This window comes from Lemur catta, chromosome 10 (genome assembly GCF_020740605.2).
Source record: "Lemur catta isolate mLemCat1 chromosome 10, mLemCat1.pri, whole genome shotgun sequence".
Classification (NCBI taxonomy): domain Eukaryota; kingdom Metazoa; phylum Chordata; class Mammalia; order Primates; family Lemuridae; genus Lemur; species Lemur catta.
The window spans coordinates 80,237,100-80,259,185 of NC_059137.1; positions in this window are offsets into that span (position 1 = coordinate 80,237,100).

Here is a 22,086-nt window from a genome sequence, read left to right on the forward strand (position 1 = left end):
CAGGATTTTTAGGGCAGTGAAACCACTCTGTGTGATATTATAATGGTGGATATGTGTCATTATACATTCGTCCAAACCCATGGAATGTGCAACTCCAAGAGTGAACCCCAACGTCAGCTGTGGACTCCGGGTGATAATGGTGATAATGGCAGTGTAGGTCCATCAGGTGTAAGAATGTACCACCCTAGTGAGGGATGTTGATAGTGGGGGTGGTGTTGCATGTGGGGCAGGGGGATCGGGCACTCTGTACCTTCTGCCCAATTTTGCAGTGAACTTAAAACTGCTCAAAAACAAAGCCTACTAAAAAAGATAGGATGTATCCTTAGAGAATACAAAAATGTTTTTTTAAGGCAAATGTTTTCCCCTCCAAACTGTGTACCACATGTCACCCTGCTGTTGTGAAATTGTTAGAGGGATTTGGAAATCAGTCAGATATCATTTTAAAAAACATAGTTGGTTTAATGGATAAAAGACAAATTAAATAGATAAGGAGAAAAGGCCAGTCAAACTGACCCATCTAACTCTGCACATGGCCATTTAGCTAAGTCTGGGAAAGCTTTAGAAAAATGAAAAACAAAAACAAACACCCAACCCTCCCTCAACTTTACAATAATAATAAAAAAAAATCTGGTCAGCAATTCCTTATTCAAGACATTGGTCATCTGTCAGAAAAAAAGTAATTATATAGGACATGCTAAAAAAAATTCGAAAGTAATGAGGGGGCTTGTTTTATTTTATTTCATTTCAGGGAGGTTTGAGGTTTCCAGAATGGCCCGAGTGTCCACGGGCTGACCTCCAGGGTTTGGAGTCGGATCTGAGTTACCGACTGGCCAGCCCCACACGGACACCCCAGCCCCCCCAGCCCTGCGGCTGCCATCGGAAAGGCCATTTGGAACTCCATCTGGTTCTTTCAGAAACGGCCTTGTCTGTTTGCCTTTTCAGTGACATTCTGTTTATTCAAACCTTTTTTTTTTCTTTCTGAGGGAGAAAGCTTAAAATTTTCTTTCTTTCTTTCTTTTTTTATTATCTGCTTTTGTTTATCACCATTGCAGCTGAGAAGAATAAAAACTCAGAAGGCAAAATAAAGGGAGACTTAAAGCCGGAGAGAAAGGCCCGCGGAGGCTGCGCCTGGGGCCCTGGTGGCGAGGCTGGCACCACACACATTCCTGGGCAGCCCGGCTCCCAGCACACAGCCTGTCATTTCCTCGCAGGCAGGCTGGCCCTAAACCCTCCCGGCGACGTGGGTGGGCTCTGTGAAGACACAGTGTCTCTTCCCATTCAGGAACTGCCCTCGGCCTCGGCCCCATTGCAGGCGGGATGTTTGTTGTTTAAGTAAATAAACCGGTCCGAGGCTCGGGCTGGCTGTGAAGGCCCCGCTCCCTCCCACAAGCCGGGTCCCCAGCCCGGGAAGAGGCCCACCAACAGCAGCGAGCCACCCGCTGCCACCCACCGCGACGTGCCTCCTCCTTGTCACCCACCTAGTGGGGCCAGGCGGGCGGGCAGCAGTCGGCGCCTGTTTTTTCCAGGCAGCTGACTGTGTCCCTGCCGAGGCTGTGACCAGGGCCTTCCTGAGAAATTCCAGGAAACAGCAGAGAAAAGAGGAGCTCTATCTGGACCCCATTATGTCCCTCTCCTCCCCAGGCTTCTCTGTCACCCTTCAGACGGAGAAACGTGGGCCCTTCATCTTGTTTTTTCAGATGCTTCCTCGGATTCTCTTTCTGGCCCACCTACGGACCAAAACACTCCACAGTGGCTAATTTGTGTCTTTTGCTTGTGAGCTGGAGCCCAGGGCGTCTCAAAGGGTGGTCCGTGGACCAGCAGCAGCAGCCTCACCTGGAATCTTGTTAGAAATGCAGCCCAGCTAGCCTAGTGAAGAGCCCTGGGTTTGCTGCTGGGTCTCGCTGTCCTCTTGCCTTTTCTGGGGGGGAATTAAACTCGGAGAAACATCAGGGATGGAGGGAGAGGAGGGCTGTGGGATATGGCAAATACCACTTCTGAGAATGCCTCCAAAATGGCCCCTCCCCACAAATTGCCTTCCGCTTGCTGAGTGTCCTCATGCGCACATGCCCCCTCTCTCTTTCTCTCTCTCACCCACACTCTGCCTATAAACATATATATATGTGTATATACATATAATTTTTTTTACAAAAATTAAAAGCACTTTAAAAGCCCCTGACGAGGTACAGTCAAGCATCCAGGTTGCCCCAGCCAACCTGGTCACCCATTAACATCTGCAGCTGCCTGGACAGGAGCTCCTTCAACGCTCTCCTTCTCCTTTTGGGTCTGGCCCAGTACAAGGTTGTCCCCTGACACATACTGACCACCACTGTGCTAGGTTCTGGGGGGGCTCCCAGGGATCAACAAAAAAGAGTCAGTGTCTATGCTCATGGCACTTGCATGTTAAATTAAGGAAGACAAAAAGTGAAATAAATTTCAATAAAATAAAATGTAACAAGTGTTAGGAAAGCGTTAGTTAATATCCATACCACTTGGTGACATCCCTTGCTATCTCCACCTGCTGTTAGTGAAATACTTTACTGTGCGATTTAGCGTGTTTATTTCTTACTCTTCTAGCTGGATGTTGAGTTTCTGGAGGATAAAGAAGATGGCTCACACTCTTTTATCTTTCACAGTTCTTAGCCAAGTGTACTTTGGGGGCACCAGTGGTATTAGCTGGGGGAGAATTTGTCCCAGGGGACACATGGCATGTCTGGGGACATTTTTGGTTGTTACAACTGGGGAGGCATCTGGTGGACAGAAGCCAGGGATGTTGCTAGATATCCCACAACACACAGGACAGCCCCACCACAAAGGATTATCTGGCCTCAAATGTGACCAGTGCCACTGTTGAGCACCCTGGGCTGGAGCAGAGAAGTACAGACGTTTCTTGAGAAAGACTTAAAGACAGGGCTTCACCCCCTGTGAAGGAGGTCTGTGCGAGATTCCATTCCGCTAAGGGGAGCTTTGCAGACACAAGCCACGCCGAGTCTACTTGGGATGTGCTGGCCTGCATCTGACTCCATGAATTGAACATTAGGGGAGTATTAAATCCTAGAATATTTTCATGCAAGTGTGATTTTGAGCCAGTCTCTCCCAGCCAGGTCCTCTGAAGGAGCAATTGGACTATTTTGGAAGTGAAAATATCCGCTTGTTTCTTGGGGGACCCGGAAGAACGTAAGTGAGCTGGCATGTTGTCATCCTCCTGCTGAGCATGGCTGGGTCTAGGATGAGGTCTGCAGACCTTGACCCTCAGGGCTTAATTTGCCAGAGCACCAGATTCAGATGACAGGATACCTCTGTCACTTCTCCCTGTGGGACACGCATGTCCCAGCCATAGCCAGTGAGAAAGCAGTTTGGCCTTCAAACAGGCTGTGCCACTGGCCCAGAGCAAGATGCACGAGGAGATAGAAGGCTGACAAGAGGATGGCTCATCCAGGGAGGGACGCCCAGGTAAGGGGCCACCACACTGGAAGTGGGAGGGCAGAGCAGGCGTCCTCCTAGTGAGTGTGCCCCTTTTCCGTCTAACCTGGGTCAGCATCTGTCTGAGGCCGTGTGGGCTGCTGTGACAGAATCCCATAGCCTGGGTGGCTTATAAACAACAGAAATTTATTTCTCACTGTTCTGGAGGCTGGGAAGTCCAAGATCAAGGCACTGATAGATTCCGTGTCTGATGAGGGCCCAGGTTTGGGGTTCATAGATGGCTATGCTCTCACTGTGTCCTGACATGGGAGAACGGCTGATGGAGCTCTCTCGGGCCTACTTTATAAGGCACTAAATCCCGTTCTTGAGGACTCCACCTTCATGACCTAATCACCTCTCTAAGGCCCCACCTCCAAACACCATCACAGTGGGGGGGGGAGGATTTGACATATGAATTTTGGGGAGGGGGGCACAAACATTCAGTCCATAGCAGCATCTTTGTACTGCCTTGTCCCCACTCTGTCTGGAGTCTTAGGAACTCTCCCTGGGTGCTCAGCGTCTCCTGAGATTCCCATTTAACAAAGGGGTTTTCCTGTGTAAGCTGGTCCATGGGGTGTCCATGACAGGCTGTCTGTAATCCCTTTAGTTGTGCTACGGGATCTGAGTACAAAGAAACACTGGTGGCACATGCTGGGGCAAGGCCATGGTGTAAACAGCTGCATGGGTCTCCACAGCAAGCATATATGTAACAGAGAAGTGAAAATTATGAACTTGATTTCTCTGTATTTGAAAAAGTAAAGGTTTTTTGAAATAAATGGGCTCAATTTGAATCTAGTTCAGTATGACTTTTGATGGTTACTTCATTTCTCTGAGCCTTGGTTTCCTCGTCTATAGAATTGCTAAAGGATTGGAAAGATCTATGTGATGCAGTTAGTACAATGTCTGGCCAGGTAAAATAGCTGATTTTATTGTTATTGTTATTATTTCATGCAAGGCTGGGGAAATGTGAACTGAGAAAATAGTTTGCAACTGGCACATAGGGTACATGGAATTACTGTTCCTTAACTACAGCTACCTTAGAGCTTCTTAAAACTTTGGGAGTATTTGTGATGTGGGGAGATGAATTGATCAACACATAAATCCAGCTAGTGCCTAAAAGAAACATAGGTAAGATAGTTTCTTCAATAAATATTTTAAATGAAGTCTCTTTGAAAATTCTCTTTTCCATAGACTAAAGCTCATACTCCTAAATATATTAACATCATCTTGGTCAAAACATCAATATTCATCATTTGGTAAAGGGCTTAGTGAATTATTTAAGATGTTATTGTCATAGATTGGTACCTGAAAAGGTAGTGTTATCTTTGTGCTTTTATGTTTTAAACATCAACTTTCCAAACCTTTTATTAAATTTGTATTAACTATGTTAGGAAAGAAGTATGAGTAGAAATGATGCAGTTTCCCAGATTCTGTATTTGAATAAGTTGGAGCCGTGTGTGTGTATGTGTGTGTGTGTGTTTTCTGAAAAGTCTCACCCGTTCAGATATTCTCTTAGGATAACTTTTCCAAAAGCCCAGCAGTTGGAAATTTCAAACTCAGCACTGATATAAGAAATTCAACATTGTTTCCAAAAATGTTCATGTATCTGTTTTCTTATTCAATAATTCCTACCTTATATTCATTCTTTAATATTTACTGATGACATTCAAGGTGTATAGAAAGATGCTGAGGTTCGACAGGCATTGAAGGGGACACCACATGTGGGAGATGGTCCTTTTCTTCCAGGAGTTTAAAAGAGAGAAGAGAGAAAGTGTCCCTCTCTCCTTTTCTCCTTGAAGTGGTTAAATGTGGAAGAGATTTTTCATTGTTCTCTAAACAACCATTCTAATCTTGCCAGTGATATATGATTAGAAGTAGAGGATGGTGCTCTTAAAAAGGAAAGGTTCTGTCCTCACCTTTGCTCTTCCCCTTCCAGCTGGTAGCACACTGATGCAGTGTGGGGGGCGGGGGATGAGCCATGGTCCACCATGAGGACAGACCAGTAGTGAGCACAGCAGAACAACAATGTGGAAGGATCCTGGGTCCCCACACTGTGGGGCTGCTGTAGCTGCACACACTTAGATAATTCTTGCAAAGAAAATGAACTTGCCTCTTGTTGAAGTCATTGTTATTTTAGCCTCGTTTTGGCAGCGGAACCTGTATGCTAATTACTACATGACATAGCAGGGCAAGAGTGAGTGCCGAGACACGGTCAAGACAAATAGGACTAGAGCAGTCAGAGGAGACTTTATGGGGAAGTGATGCTCAGCTTGGTATCTAAGGCAGTTAGGAAAAAGTAGTGGTCATTCCAAATGGGTCAAAGAATTCTGCCTACTTGAAGATGGCAAGGAGGTGAGGCCAGCTGGATGGGAAGAGAGTACAAGGAAAGCCTGGGAAGATGTGTTATGGACAGGATTTGGGAAACCTGGAATTCCAGGTGCAGAATTTCAGATTTATTCAAGAAGCAAGAGAAAACCCATGAGTTTTGAAAGCAAGTTGGAGACAAACTCTGGAGCTGGCAATTTTACTGGTGGAGGAAGAGTCTGGTCCAGGGTTTTTTTAACTGTGTTCCACGGAAGCTCTAAGCCTCTGCAGAACCTTCTGGGACACCAGGGAGGGGCTGAAGGAGGTGGGGAGGAGGCAGGGGTCCTTGCTCCTCTTCCTCCCTAATTCAGTCTCCCTTTTATCTGATTAATGTAGATTTTGGGTTTCTGTGCAAGGTTTCTCTTATAGAAAGGTGCCCAGAGGGTTAAACATTATAAAAGCCACTGGTCTGGGAAAGCAGAGAACCCAGCCTGAAATATGTGTCTGGTGATGCTTAGTGTTTAGGCCTTTCTGTGTTTACAGGGTTAGGAGCTCTGGAGTCACTGCCTGCAGGCACATCCCAGCTCCCCTGCTAACTAGCTGTGTGATGTTAAGCTTCAGTTTCCTCATCTGCAAAATGGTGCTAAGAGTAGTCCCTTCCTCGTGGAGATGTGGTGAGGCATAACGAGCTAATATGTGCAGTGCACATAAAACAGTGCCTAGCACACAGTAAATCCTCAGTAAATGGTGGCTAGTAGTACTGTTATTGCTGTTATTGTCTTATGAGAATGAAACCTGCAGTAGATTATTATGCCAATGTTAACAGGTGGGGAATGAAAGACAGACAACAGTTTGAGAGTGGTAGTTAGAAATTTGTAGCTTTCATTGAAAAATTTCCATTGGGAATTAATTCCAGTTCTGGGAAGTGAGGGTACAGTTGATGTCACTTCAGTGTACGGTTAGCTATCTCGTGAGACTGAACTGTGATGGAAACAGTACTGGAGCTCAGCTCTGTGTCATCCAGTGCATGCCCAGCACTTAGCAAAACCTATGGGGAAGTTTCTATACCTTAATGTCAGGGGGAAAGTGACATTCCTGAAGGCACATTCCCTTGGGACAGTTCTTCCTAGGCTCAATCCACATTTCCTCTTTTTATTTTTCTCCTAGAGGCCTTGGGGAGACGCTGTTCTTTCTGATCTGTCTTCCTCTGCTTTCTTCCAGGCCCCTCTTTCCTGGTTATGCAGAAGAGCAAAGGGGAAAGAATCTCTCTCTTGCCCTCCAAAAAAAAAAATGTCATAAACCTTTTGCCATTTTTGCTTTGTTTTAAGATTTGTTATTGCTTGTAACTACAGGGAATGGACAGGGATTAACAAAAATCATAAACAATGAGAACATTACAAGTTTCCGAGAAAACCATAAAAACTCTGCCCAGCATATCTGGTCTCCCTTCGTGTACAATGAAGACTACTTTTGGGGGGCGGCGGGGGAGTATATCATCTCTGGATTTCTTCTAATTCTTGTCTGGACAATGGACCTTCCTAATTCTGTGTGGGTGGAATTTGGATTAAATAGTGTAGACTTCAAGAACCATAAAGAAGGTGTATTTTTAAAACTCCATTAGACACAGCAAGATTAAAGAAGGGAGAAGTCATCTCTTGGGACACAGATTGTGTAAAGATAACATGAAAAAGAGAAAGTGGAATTGCTCCTCCCAAGTTTCATGTTTGTCTCTCCACGCAGAATGCGCTTAAGGTTGGAAGAGTGGATGCGGTCGTAAGGACAGGTGGCCACAGTTTAGGGTCTTGACAATTACCTGCAGATGAAGTTGATTTAATGGCCGCTTCTAATTGTGGGATCCTAGAAAACAGGTGACAGAAAGCTAGAAATGGGCAAATGTCGTACTGTGTGTGTGTGAGAAAGACGGAGACAGAGAGACAGAGAGACACATGTTGCTCGTGTCTGCAGCGTGACCAGTCTGTCCCGGCTGCCACGCACCCCCGACCCCGGCAGACTCTGCCCTGCTCCCTCCATGAGTGGGTGTGCACCTGTTCTCCGATGTGCGCATGCTCCTGGCTTACTTCCTGTTCCATGGCTGCCCTGGGCTGAGCATGTCTGAATTACAACAGAGCTTCCAAAGATGATTTGCCGTGATAGCTTCGAAACCATGTCTTGAGAGGATTTGTTAAAGGAGCTAGTGATGCTTAGCTTTGGGCACAGAGCACTCAGGGGGGAGGAAACTGCCCTCTTTTGTGCTCGTCTGTGCCAGTCACTGGCCGAGCACTTTATTTAAATGATCTCATGTACTTTTCATAGCAAGCCCGTAAAGTAGGGTGCGAGACATCAAGCACCCGGACACTGGCCTTGGGATCAGGAAGGGATGGTGCTGGGATCCAGTGTTTCTTGCCTTTGCCTGCATCCAGCTCAGGGAGAGGAACAGTACCATGTTCAATATTCGAAGGGCATTCATAAGGGAGAGGTGTTTCACTTATTCTTAAAGCTTCAGAGGACAAAATGAGGAACAAAGATAGGTTTGCAGGCAGGCAGATTTCTGTTCCTTTAAGGAAAAACAAAGCTTCTATGAGAGCTGCTTGAACTTAGAGTGGCTGAACGGGGGTGAGATTGAGGTCACTGCAGTGGACTGAATGTCCCCCCCCCAATTCCTATGTTGAAACCCTAATCCCAATGTGGTGGTATTAGGAGGTGGGGCCTTTGGGAAGTAATTAGGTCATGAGGGTGGGGACCTCATGAATGGGATTAGTGTGTTTAGAAGAAGAGGCCAGAAAGCTAGCTAGCTCTTTCTGCTGTGTGCAACCCAGAAGAGAGCCTCACCAGAACCCGACCATGCTGGCACTCTGGTCTCGGACTTCCAGCTTCGAGACTGTGAAAATAGAGGTCTTGTTTATAAGCCACCGTATCTGTGGTACCTTGCTACAGCAGCTTGGGCAAGAACATTCCCCAGCATTTGAGGTGGTGTTCTTCTAAATCGCTTCGGACCACAGCTTCAGGACCAGGGAAGGCTAAGAGTCCTGAGCCTTTTTGATTGCCAAAGACTTTGGCTCCAGGCTGCCCACGCTGAGCCTGCTGTGGTCTCCCGCGCCCCTGAGAGAGCCACACGGCAGCCCCTTGAAGCCTTCTCCTTAAGCCCTGGCTCTGCGGCTAGAGAAGGAACCTCTTCCTCTGGATCCAGGGATCTTTTTCCTAGCCACTAATCCCTAAGCCTGGAACTCTTTTCCAATAGATCTCCACCTAAATGCCACCCTGTTAGAGAGGCCACCCCTGGCCACCCCAGGCAAACAGCATCCCCGTCCATCCCTGCCTCTCCTTCGCCACCCTCCTTTGCCTCATAGCACTTACCACCACCAGAAATGATAAGATATTTCCATTTCTCTCTTTGCTACTTTCTGAATCTCCTCACTAGGATGTAAGCCCAAGGAGAGAGGGACCATGTGTGTTTTGTTCCCTGCCCTATCCCTGGCACCTGGAACAAGGTCCTGGCTCACAGGAGGCTCTCAAGAAGGAATTCATGGCTTCACCTCATCCTGCACTGACCTCCAACTGTCTCCTTGGCCACTCCTAGATGTCTCCTAGACATGAGGTCCCCCTCTACCCCTGGCCTGGATCCTTCCATCTCATTCTGTGTGCCTGAGGCATCTTCTCTAGCCACTTGTCTACGCTTAGGTGAACCAGACTTTTTTCTCTTTATTTCTCTTTCTTTCCCCCTCCCTTCCTCCCTCCCTCCTTCCCTCCTTCCTTCCTTCCTTCCTTCCTTCCTTCCTTCCTTCCTTCCTTCCTTCCTTCCTTCCTTCCTTCCTTCCTTCCTCTCTCTCTCTCCTTTCCTCTTTTCTTCCCCTCCCCCCATCCTATCTTTCTTTAGTAAGGTCTCACAAGTAGCCAGAGGTCCTCAATGATGGTCCTTCCCACCTGAGTAGTCTGACTGCTTCCATCGCCTTCCTGTTCCACCCCATTTTTGCTTCTTCCTGGACATCTCAGCAAGCTCCTATCTCTGCGCGGAGGCCTGAGCTCCATGGACAGGAGCCCCCATGGCCTCAGCCCTTCCCTAACAGCCTGTGAAGGAGAGTCTTGTGGCAGACATGTTTGTCCAGCCCTCGGCAGAGGTCTGCACGACACTGCTGTCAGCCCACTTGTGTTTTCCCAGGAGAGTTCTATACCAAATGACATATGGGAACCTTTTATTCCGAGCCCCTCAGGCGACTTATTGGCAAGAGCAACTTCACCTGCCAGTGGTAACAAAAGAACAAGGGCGAGGTTAGGGAGACATTTGACAATGTATCAAGAGATGATTACGGAATAACCACTTTTTCACAAAAAGTAAATCAACATGTTTAGCACATAAAGCCTTAAACATGCTGTGAAAAGAAGGTTTAGTTCCCAAGGGAGCATAAGAGCTGTTGCTTCTCTATGCGTGGTGATGTTAGGTGGCCCCAGCCTTGTGCAACCTCGTGGTGATGGGCTGGATTCCAGCATGGCTTAAACTCTAATGCTGCAATAAGCAGTGGGCTCAGAGGCCAATATGGCACATGTCCCAATATCTGTTCTTGCCCCCCCACAGTTGGTCTTGTCTGAAAAGCCACATTTATTGAAGTGATTTCTATCAACAATGTAATAATTAGAGAAGTTGCTCTAAGCTCCAGAGGAAATGGTTCACTGCAGCCAATAAATGTCTTTGCAATTTAGTCACTATGTTATCTGAGCTTACTTTTTCCCAGAGGAAACCACAAAAAACCTACAACAATTGTGTTGAAGGTTCTTGAGGCAGAAGCTACGAGTGGTGATGGAGGTAGGGGCCTCTGTGGAGTTGTTGTTGAATCACCTCCATTCCAGTGGGAGGTCACCAGGGCTTCTTGCTTAGAGACATGTATTTCTCTTCTAACTCGATCTTAAGGAGTCTGGCCAGGGTGAAATGAACTTGCATTGCCCCTGACCTGTTGCTGTCATTTTTCCCCCTCCCTGCTGCTTGGGAGTGTGGATGTCTGGGTGGTGCTAAGTATGAGAGTGAAGATCTCTTCTGCTGTAATTTGTAGATTTTCAGGAAAACCAGGATTCATCTCAGAAAACCATCCCTCACTCAGCCCTCTGAAGCAAAGGGGTCAACAGAGGCACGTTCTCCCAGAGTGGTGGGTTAACGAGATTATTCCACCAACTCCAAACATTTATCGGGCACCGTTTGTGTACCAGAACGCCGCTAAGTGTTAGACTGGTCACAAGCAATAGATAGAAGGCAAAGAGAGAGCCAGGAGTACTCTGATTCCGGAGCTGGCAAATGCTGAAGAACAACCCAGCTCTGGTGGTGACGAAAGACTAGTTTACCAGCTGCGGGAATTCTTTGAAATGCACCAGCGGGGCCATCCCCGGCTGGTAGCGTCCTGAACGGATGGAAAAGCCATATCTTGTCCCTTCCTTCGCTTCAACTTTAAGTCTGTCAGCGCTGCTGCATCCATGTATGCAATCTAAGCACAGCACAAAGAACCCCACCAAAGGGCGGGGGCGCTGGGATTCACCCTGCCCTCCTCTTGCGGGCTGTGTGCTCCGGCGAGGGGCTGCGCCTGCCCGCAGGGGGCGCCTCTTCTCATTCTCACAGAGGTCCTGCATAGGTTAGCGAGGGCTGTGAGCTGATGCACTGAGGGTCCCTGGACAAGGAGATAGATAAATGAGCCAATGGCATCCTCATGTTACGGGGGACAGAAGAAATTCCCAGGCTTTCTCAAAAGCATGTGAAGGATGTGTGCACGGGTGCGCATGCGCGCAGGCACACACAGGTTTTTCCCCGCTCTGACTTTTGGCTCTATTTTATTTGGAGAAGTAGCCACATTTTTATTTTGGGGGGGGGGGAACTTTGTTAAAGGCCAAATGTTTAATATCTTATAATAAAAGCTGTCGCTATCAACTACTGAGTGCTGCTGACTGCAGACGAGAGCCACGTTGCTCGACTCCTGACGTGGACACTTCCCCCAGGTCCTGTGGTTTGCAGTAGGTGACATCACCTTCCCACTCACGGCCACCTGCTCAACTCTCCATGCTTCTCCCTTAGACGAGAGCTGCATTTCTGAACAGATGTCTGAGAGAACAGGGCTGAGCTCCCCAGCCGCCAGTTACTGAGGGATGACACCCCGGGATCTTTCTCAGGAGTGGGCATGCCTGGACTCGAAGAAAAATCTTGGCTTGTGGAAAAGTTAAAGGAAGTAGCTCCTCTATCAGCGGGACTAATATTGCAAGCATCTGGGGGAAGAGGGGAATAATGTGATAATAGTGTTATTTAAACTTTCACCTATTTCTTGAGAAACTTAAATCCTGCACTAAACATTGCAAATGAAAAGAGAAACAGGACCTTCCTATGGGACATGACCTACATACCCAGGACAAAAGTGAGGCTGGCCATTCTATTTCAGCTCGATTAATTCAGCTACTTCAGGACTGATGCTTGGCTGCCCCCAGCTCTGGTGTTGGCCTTGGCCTCCCATCTTTGTTAGGAGAAGCAAGGAAGCAAAGACCCGGGGAGCCTGCCCTTTCCTTCTCCTCTGCTCCCCTGCACGCCCTCTGCTCCCACCCCCAGACACACACAGACAGAGCCCTCAGTATTCAGAGGCGCCGAAGAAGGCTAGAGCCATCAACACCTGTCCTTTCCAGGGCCAAAAATTTCATCAGGCGCTGCCTGGCTTGGCTGTCAACAATGTTATAATTAGGCCAATTCTGCAAAAGCAAATGAACTGTTCTTGAGCAGTGCTCTCAGCAATGAGTAAGCACACTACATAGGTGTACCACTACATGGGTGTGTACACATGTGTCCATGAGCCTCCACACACATGCACCTGCGTGCTCCAGCCAACACTCACTGTAGCCTCAAAACCTGTCAGTTGCACTTTCTCTAGTCACAGAAGTGATGACTCTGATGGGAAATGCAAAATTAAGCTCTAAAGTGATTTCCTTAGACATAAGAAGACAGGTTTCCTGGAACCTTTTTTTTTTTTTTTTAAGATGAAAAGTTTGTTTTCTTTTAAGGGTTTGCTCCAAAAAAAGCAGCTCTCACCATATGTTTTCCTGGAGGGAGAAAGGAGGGGACAGAATGTACAAGCTAAATGTTGACTAACTATTGCAGCCCTGGATCCCACTGGCGGCCAGTCATCAGGATCCTGGAAAGGCCTTGGCCAGACTGTCAAGTGGAAGGCTATTTAGGAATGTCCTGGGCAGACTCAGTGCCTCATGAATATTGGAGCAGTCAGTTGCTCAATCTATGATCAGTAAATGCAAGTTTCTTCCCAAGACAGATAAGGAGGGCTCAGTCTATAATAAGTGTTTAAGATTTTCTGAACCAGTTTTACATATTTTTAAGGGAAGATAAGCCTTTGATCCCTGATCTCAACATTGTGAGTGGCCTGTCCCAGTGGAACTGACACAGAGTAGACAGCCATAAAATCAGAGAAGTAGGACTTAAAGTAATGATTAGAGTTCCTTGGTTCCACCCTTGTCCTCCGGGTAGTATCATGAGTAAACCTGTTTTCACAGGGACCTATCTGCCCTTCCCTTAAAATTCTCCAGGGAATAGAATTTTACAGGCTACACTGGTACTGGGTGGGAAGGGTTGGGAGAATGTGGGGATAGGAAAAGAAACAAAATAAGTAAGTCAGATATATAGTATGTGGATGATGAAAAGTGCTATTATGAGTAAAACTAATATAACTTGCATTTGAATGAGGCTTCATTATTTTCATGGGCCAAGACACATCTTTTCTCTGTGATCCTCACAAGAGTAACTGGTTAGGAATGCTAAGGAAGTTTCCCAGGGTGACCTGATTAAAAGTGACTTTTCTGGAAATAGAATGCAAGTCATCAGCTGCAGAATGTTCTTTCTCCTCTATCTAACTTAAGAAACTAATCCAGCCACTTAAACTCCTTGTCTCTTTTTGGTATTCACTGGAGATTGGATGAGGGTTGCTCACTGTCACCCTGGAAGACTGGGGATTCTAGCGTAGAGTGGTGAGGCAGCCTGTTTTACAGTTTCAGTATCATGATTATTCAATTATAGTGGCTCTAGTTGCAAAAGCCCAGTGAGGACTACACAAAAATAACCACAGAAGAACTGGCATGAGAGGGACACTGACCCAGGAGACCAAGTCTGCCCTGCGGTCAGGGGGAGTCCTACCAAGGAAGAAACAAACTATTTCACAAATGGCTCCAAGTGGGAACATGAACATACAGCTTGGGGCAGGCTCTGACTATGTCATGTGGTTGTGACATGTCTCTCAGGAGCCACCACAGAGCTGAAAACCAAAATGGAGTTGGAGAACAAGAGACTTGAACATTTACTTTGGTAAAATGTGGTGATTCTTGGACTAGGAAATCTAATTCCCTTTTTATTCTCTTACCACCCACCTGTTCTTCTCTGCCATAAAACAGGGGGAGTGAGGGGGTGAACCAGTGTTCTATGACCGTCATCAAAATAATTAATTCTAGCAGCTTTCTTGGAACCCAGTTTGGAGAGAATCATGGGCTTTCATTCTGGTGGGGGTGGGGGGCTGCGGTGGAGAGAAGATCATGAGAAAACATGAGCATCTGAGGCTCAATATTGGTATGCCCTATGGTAGGGGAAATAAGAGAGTAGGAATTTTGGAATCAGGCAGAACTAGATATGAGCTCTAGTTCTGCCACCCACTAACCTCAGACCTCGGGCCAATTTTTTAAACCTCAAATCTCTTAGGTACGACACAGAGATGTTGCCTACCTGGCAATATTACTTCAAAGAATGAATGCGATAACATGATATCAGTGAGACTTAGCAACAGCCCAGCAAGTGTTACAGAGCAGTCACAACATAAGTATGTTCAAATTTTGCAGATTTGAATATCCATGCTTAGCAGGGAGAGAGGGAAGAGACAAAGTTTAAAATGTGGGTAATTCATAGACCAATGGAACAGAATAGAGAACTCAGAAATAAATCCACATATTTACAACCAACTAATCTTCAGCAAGGCCACCAAGAACACACATTGGGGAAAGGACACCCTCTTCAATAAATGGTGAGGGGAAAACTGGATATCCATATGCAAGAGAATGAAACTGAACCTCTATCTCTCAAAATATACAAAAGTCAACTCAAAATGGATTAAAGACTTAAGTGTAAGACCTGAAACTATAAAACTACTAGAAGAAAACATAGGGAAAACTCTTCAAGACATTGGTCTAGGCAAAGATTTTATGGTTAAGACCTCAAAAGCACAGATAACAAAAACAAAATTAGACAGATGAGACTATATTAAACTAAAAAGCTTTTGCATAGCAAAAGAAACAATCAACAGAGTGAAGAGACAACCTCTTGAATGGGAGAATATTTGCAAATTACTCATCCAACAGGAGATGGATATCCAGAGTATACAAGAAACTCAAATATATCAACAATAAAAACAACAACAAATAATCCCATTAAAATGGACAAAGGACATGAATAGACATTTCTCAAAAGAAGACACACAAAAGGCCAACAGGTATATGAAAAAATGCTCAACATCATAATCATCATGGAAATGCAAATCAAAACTACAATGAAATATCATCTCACCCCAGTTATAATAGAATGGCTATTATAAAAAAGATAAAAAATAATGGATGGTGGTGAGGATATGAAGAAAAGCAAACTCTTATATACTGTTGGTGGGAATGTAAATTAGTATAGCCACTATGGAAAACAGTATGGAGATTTCTCAAAAAACTAAAAATAGAACTACCACACAACCCAGTAATCCCACTACTGGGTATATATACATCCAAAGAAAAAGTAATTAGTGTATCAAAAGAATATCTGCACCTTCATGTTTATTACAGCACTATTCACATAGCAAAGATACGGAATCAACCTTAGTGCCCATCAATGGACAAATGGATAAAGAAAATGTGGAATATATACACACTGAGTACTATTCGGCCATAAAAAAGAATGAAATCATATCATTTGCAGCAACATGGTTGGAACTGGAGGTCATAATATTAACCCAAATAAGTCAGACACAGAAAGACAAATACCACATGTTCTCACTTGTATGTGGAAACTAAAAAACTTGATCTCATCTCATGGACATGGAGAATAGAATGGTAGTTACCAGAAGCTGGGAAGAGGGGTGGGGATAAAGAGAAGTTGGTTTTGGGTACAGATACACAGTTAGAAATATGTTCTGTTTGATAGCAGACTAGGTTGAATATACTTAGCAACAATATTATGAGTATTTCAAAGTAACTAGAAGAGAGGACTTGAAATTATACCAACATATAAAAATGATAAACACTCAAGGTGATGGATACCCCAAATACCTTGGCCTGATCGTTACACATTCTTTGCATGTAACAAACGCTAACATGTACCCCATAAATATGTAAATTATTGTACATCAGTAAAAGGGGGGAAATGTGGGCAGTTCCAGCTTAAACATCTCTTTCAAATAAGGCAACTTGAAAATCTCTTGAGTATATTCATTTTCCACTCATTGCACTTGTGTCTGGGGGCTGAGCATCTGCTGCTCCCTGACCAGTCTGAGCCCCTGCATCCCCTCATAGCGTGAGCATCTCCTCATGCTGTGTGTGACTCTCAGGTTTAAAGCTCCGTGCCCTTCATACTGCATGCTTCCTGCCTGCAGTCCAACTGCTTCATCAGGGGCTCAACTAAAGAAATAGTGATCAATGATCATTCTGACGCTATACAATTTCTGATGTTTATTCATAAACCAAAGAAATGAAAAATAATAAAAGAAAGATAGAGTGTTTCCCTGTCATATTAACAAAGATCTTTGAAAAAATGGTAATACCCAGGGTCTGGCAAGAGTGAAGGGGAAAAAAACCTCATTAATTGCTGATGATATGAATAGAGTTTTCCAGAAGACACAATAATAGGTATAAAAAGCATACAAATGTTCAGACTTTGGGGTGCCATAATTCCACTTCTAGAAGATTTTTTGAAGAGGATAATTAAATAGGACCTTATTGTTTTCTAATTAAGAAAGCTCATTGCAAAGTACTTTGTAAAACCAAAATCTTGCAAACAACTTAAATGCTCAACAATATAGTATTGGATAACTGAATCATTTGTTCAGCAAATACCACTGGACACCCTACCACGGTGCCTGCTATGCTCTGGTCCTGCTTTGGGAATATTCTCCTCAGACACATGCTCTAAATGAGCAGTTGGACCCAATGTTGAATGCACAAGTTTGTAAATTGATATTTGACCAAAGCCAAATATTGCCAACTTAAAAACTTCTGGGTTACATGGATACATCTGAAATTGTATTTAAAAATTGAATCAACATTTCAATTTTCATTTAAGAACTTTAATGGTTAAATTTGATTTTTTTAAAATTAATGCATAATAGAAGTACATATTTTCGGGATACATGTGATAAGTTAACATTTAATACATTCATGTAATTTGTACAGATCAAATCAATGTACTTGGGATATCCTCCACCTTAAATATTTGTCTTTTCTTTATCTTAGAAACATTCAAATTATTCTCTTCTAGCTATTTTGAAATATACAATAGATTATTGTAAGCTACAATCACTGATCTATGAAATGCTATGTTTTATTTTTCTATCAAATATTTATATCTAGTATTTAAATTTTAAAACTTATAGGGTGGTCACAATGGGATCTTGAGAGTGTCTATTGGCACAGTGCTCCTGTGGTCACTGTTTTCAGATTTGTGGTGGAAATAGAAGGCATTTTTAACTGAAACCAGTAGGGGAACACGGTATGTTTTGGCCTCTTTGTCAGAATCAGGTTCCGCAGAATAGGCTTGTGCCTGGAGGGAACCCATGGGAAAGTCACTATGGCAGGTTATCATGTAAGAAATGCCTGTACCATGTGAGTAAGCTTTCCTTCCCTTAGACCAGTGGTTCTTGGGGTGACCTTGCCCCGCCAGGGACAGTAGGCAATGTCCGGACAGTGGGGGAGGGTAGTTACTGACATCTATTGAGTGGGGGCCAGGATGCTGCAACACATCCAGCATGCACAGGACGTCAGCCCCTCCCAGCAAAGAATCATATAGTCCAAAATGTCAGTAGTGCTGACAAGAGCTGAGGAATCCTGCTCTAAACATAAGTACCATAGTCTTATCTGTGGTTCCTTCTGCGTTTCAGTTACCTGCAGTCAAACACAGTCCAAAAATACCTGAGTATAATACAATGAGATATTTTGAGAGAGAGACAGACCACATTCACGTAACGTTCATTACAGTATATTGCTATAATTGTTCTAGTCTGTTATTAGTTACTGTTGTTATCTCTTGCTATGCCTAGTTTATGAATTAAGCTTTACCGTAGCTGGGTGTGTATAAGGAAAAACGTAGTACAACTGTCCCTCAATATACACGGAGGGTTGCTTCCAGGATCCCCCAATTCCAGTCCCATGCTCAAGCCCAGCAGTCCGCCCTGGGGAACCTGCTGATACAAAAAGTCAGTCCTCCATACACGTGGGTTTCCCATCCTGGGAATACTGTAATTTAGGTTTTCATTTAGTTGAAAAGGAAACAAACAAACAAGCAAACAAAAACCGTGTGTAAGTTACAAGGGCCCAGTGAAGATTAGACAAAAACAACCAGAGAAGGATCAGCGTGAGAAGGACACTAACCCAAGAGGCCAAGTCTGTCCCAGACTCAGGAAGAGTCCTACTGGGGAAGAAACAAATGATTTCACTGTTTAAAATGTTTTCAACATTTTAAGCGCATAGAACACATATTAATAGACTCGCACAGTTAAACCCATGTTGTTCAAGGGCCAACTGTACACATAGGGTTCAGTACTATCTGCAGTTTCAGGAATCCACTTGGGGTCTTGGATAGTATTCCCCACCCATAAGGGGGAACTCACAGTAACTGGCTAAGACAAGTGTTCTGCTTTTTCCACCTCCTGAGCTTGAAGATATTTGGTCGATGGAAATGAAGCAGCTCCCAAAATGGAAGCTTTATGTTCTCTGCTTGAATAGGCTTCTGAATATTTTATAGTATTAATAGTAGCAGACCTCAGATTGTTGCCTTTCCCCAGTCATCTTTATTTCTGATATTTTTGCATACACTCAGGAAAAAAAATTGTCTTAAATATTTGGTTTAAAATTGTAGCAGTGGAGCACTAGAATTGGCTTTTGAGATAACGCTGTATCTCTGAAGGTCCATTGCACCTCAGCTCTCCTTGCAAGCAAGCCAATTCCAGCACCTTCCCTGCTGGGAAAATAGGAGGGTTTAAAGCAAGATGAAGAATGAAATAGGTACTTGCCCCCCAAAGCCCACTGAGCAGGTCAATTCTCATTCCAGCAAATGAGCTACTTTCTTTGCAAGCAGACTTTGGTTGTTAGCATGCTATGTTAAATTGGCATTGCTTCCTGCATGGTACAATTTTAAGGCTTCTTTGTTCTTCCAGCAGCCTTTGAACACACAGTAGCTACTGTTCCAGTTTCTTGGAACATTTTGTAAAATTACATGATAAGGCGGTTCCAAAATTTCTTCTATGTCATGTAGTTTATCTTTGGAAAAAAGAGAATGATGAAAGGAGCCCACTCGCTGGGGATGACAAACAGCAATTCTGTGCCATAATTGCTTTCTCAGCGCACAGTTGAAGAGTGTGGACAAACCGTGGGATGCTTGTGATTCCTAAATCACTTGCAGCCGTCACCATGTTTGTTCCATTGTTGGAGACAATCACCCAACACTTTTCTTGATGGACTTTTCATTTTATAAATATTTCTTCAATAAGATTCACTCTGCTGGGAAGGACCACAGCCTCTCAGCAACAAAATAAAGATAAAGCACACTTGGTGTCATCATTAATACACCATGCTGTCAAACTGATGGAAAAAATACAAAAGCAGCACATTTAATAACACTTTGTGCACATAGCAGAATATAATGCAGGAAGAAAGCTTTTCAATAACATCTTGTCTGGAAGAAACTTTGTACCTAATCACTTGAATAAGTCACAAAAGTCCTTTATCTTCATCTTCTGAAAACAGTTTTCAGTAGAGCAACATTTTGAGAAGGTTTTTATTAGAACTTTTAGTTTCCACAGGTCTAAAACCCTAAGTTCTTTTTTTAAAGAATTCATGTAAGTTCTGTTGTTTTGAAACCTGGTGAGTGAAAGTGTGTGCTTTGGGCGCCTCATTTTTCTTGAGCACTTCTCTTCTTCATTCATTTCATATTCTGCATTATATCTGGATCAATCGTGATTTTTCAGGCATATTGTTGTGCATCGTTTTGGATTTAGTTTCCTCCTTATGAAGTTTTAAGGTGACAAAGATGACATTCTGCTTGAAATTCATCCCATGGATAAGAATACCTAAATAGGATCTTTCCTTGAAAGCCTAACAGCCTATGTGGAATTAAGTAAAACAAAAATTAAAGATTGTCGCGCCCGCCTCGCCAGCAAGGAAGACGCGGCAACAGGAGTTCTTCTACAGTGCTTTATTGGGGATCCCTCTAAGCTTCAAGATGCGGAAGACCCTGAGCACAAGCTTTCACACAGTAATATACCCTCAGGGAAACAGGAAGTAACAGAGATAGGTCAAAGTCAATCACAAGCGGTCACCAATAGGCCGAGTCAGAAAACCTCATATGCATACTTATGTAACAGACCTACAGATGTACTACGCATGCGCCACACTTGTTTACCTCAGCCAAGCCACCGGAAATCGGCGCCATCTTGTAATGTCGTCCGCGCTCCCCACATCTCCCCCTACTTTATTATTTAAGAAGGCCTGCCAGACTGGAAACCACCTCGCCTCGTGCAATGAGCGAACTCGGAGACGTGCAGAGGCCGGTTATAAAGGCGGCCGTGGGTAAGGCCTCTGTCTTAGGCTACGCGGGCTGCCTCCCGGCCTGGCACCAACTGGTGTGCCTCCAGGCGCGGGACCCACGCATTCCCGTCATGGAGGTACCTTACAGCCGAGAGAGGGGGGAGAGCAGGCAAGTCGCGGAACGCCTATAACCTGGCCATCCACACGTGGGGGTCCTGGCCGAGTTGCAGTGCGGCAAAGGCTTGTTGCAGCAACATTTGGTTGCGCCGATTGCGACGCGCCATACGGGTAAGGGCCACAAATCCTATCAGGGCCACAGTCGCGAGCAAGGCTAACAAACAGCCCATTCCCGCCCACTCTTTCACATGGTTAGCCACTTGCCACACCCAATCCGACAGTCCTTGGGCAAAGTCCACGTCGACTCGCGTAGAGTTGACGTGAACTATACTAGCCTGCAGCTGTTCCATCAGAGTCTCAAACTCATTGGACCATGCACCCAACAACTGCTGTGACAGGGTTCGTGATAGGTTAGCTGCCCGGGAAGCGTTCTGAAAAGGGATAGAGGTGACACACATGCCAGGCAGGCGCCACTCGCATCCGAGCTGCATGACCTGCATCAACAAGTCCACTTGTTCTTGAACCAAGTCCACTCTTTGGTTGAGAATCATGATGCCTCCTTTCAGCTGAGCGTTGACGTTTGATTGGGTCGCCAGGGCGGTCGCCACCCCCGACGATAAGTTGTTCAAGGCGGTGGCCGTCTGCACCGAAGTGGTGAGCGCAACTGCAGCCGTCGCCGCGGCAGCCACCGCGGCCGCTACGGCGGCAACTATGGCTGCGGTGATGCCAAAGTCGCGTCGCTGCCGATACAGCATCGTGGCCGAGGGCGCCTCCACAGGGATATCAAACGGGAGGAAAGGTAGTTCTAGAGACTCGTTGGTGGTAAAAAAGCGGGGAAAAACTGTGGCGTCATGCCGGACGGGCATCGGCAGAGGGAAGACATCCATCAGGGCCCAGCGCGCTTCCGGTACCGCCGTCGCCGTCGTTAGGACTCCCGCCAGCATCAGCATCTGCAGTGACGCCATCCTGGCCCGCCGGACGCTCGTCCTCCTCAGCCGTGGTGTGCACCGAGCGGGTCAAGCGCGTCGGAACCCAAATAGGGTCCTCGTGATCCTGCGGGAAAACACAAACAGCTCCCCTGGACCTGGCTATAACCGGATCCGGGCCTCTCCACTGGCTCGTTAAGACGTCCTTCCATTTTACCGCCTTGCGGTGAGCCACCGGGGGGGGACGTGTGTCTCTCTGCCGCAGAGCGGCCGGACACATCCAAAGTCAAAAAATTTAAGGTAAAAAGGGCAAGGGAAATGGTACCTTTAGGGGACCTCTGTATGGCCTCCAGGGCATCTCCCCCTTTCTGTTTTTGTAGATAAGCCTTGAGCGTGCCATGGGCACGCTCCACAATGCCTTGTGCCTGAGGATTGTAGGGGAGGCCAGTGAGGTGTTTGACTCCGAGGCGAGCACAAAATTGTTGGAAAACCCTGG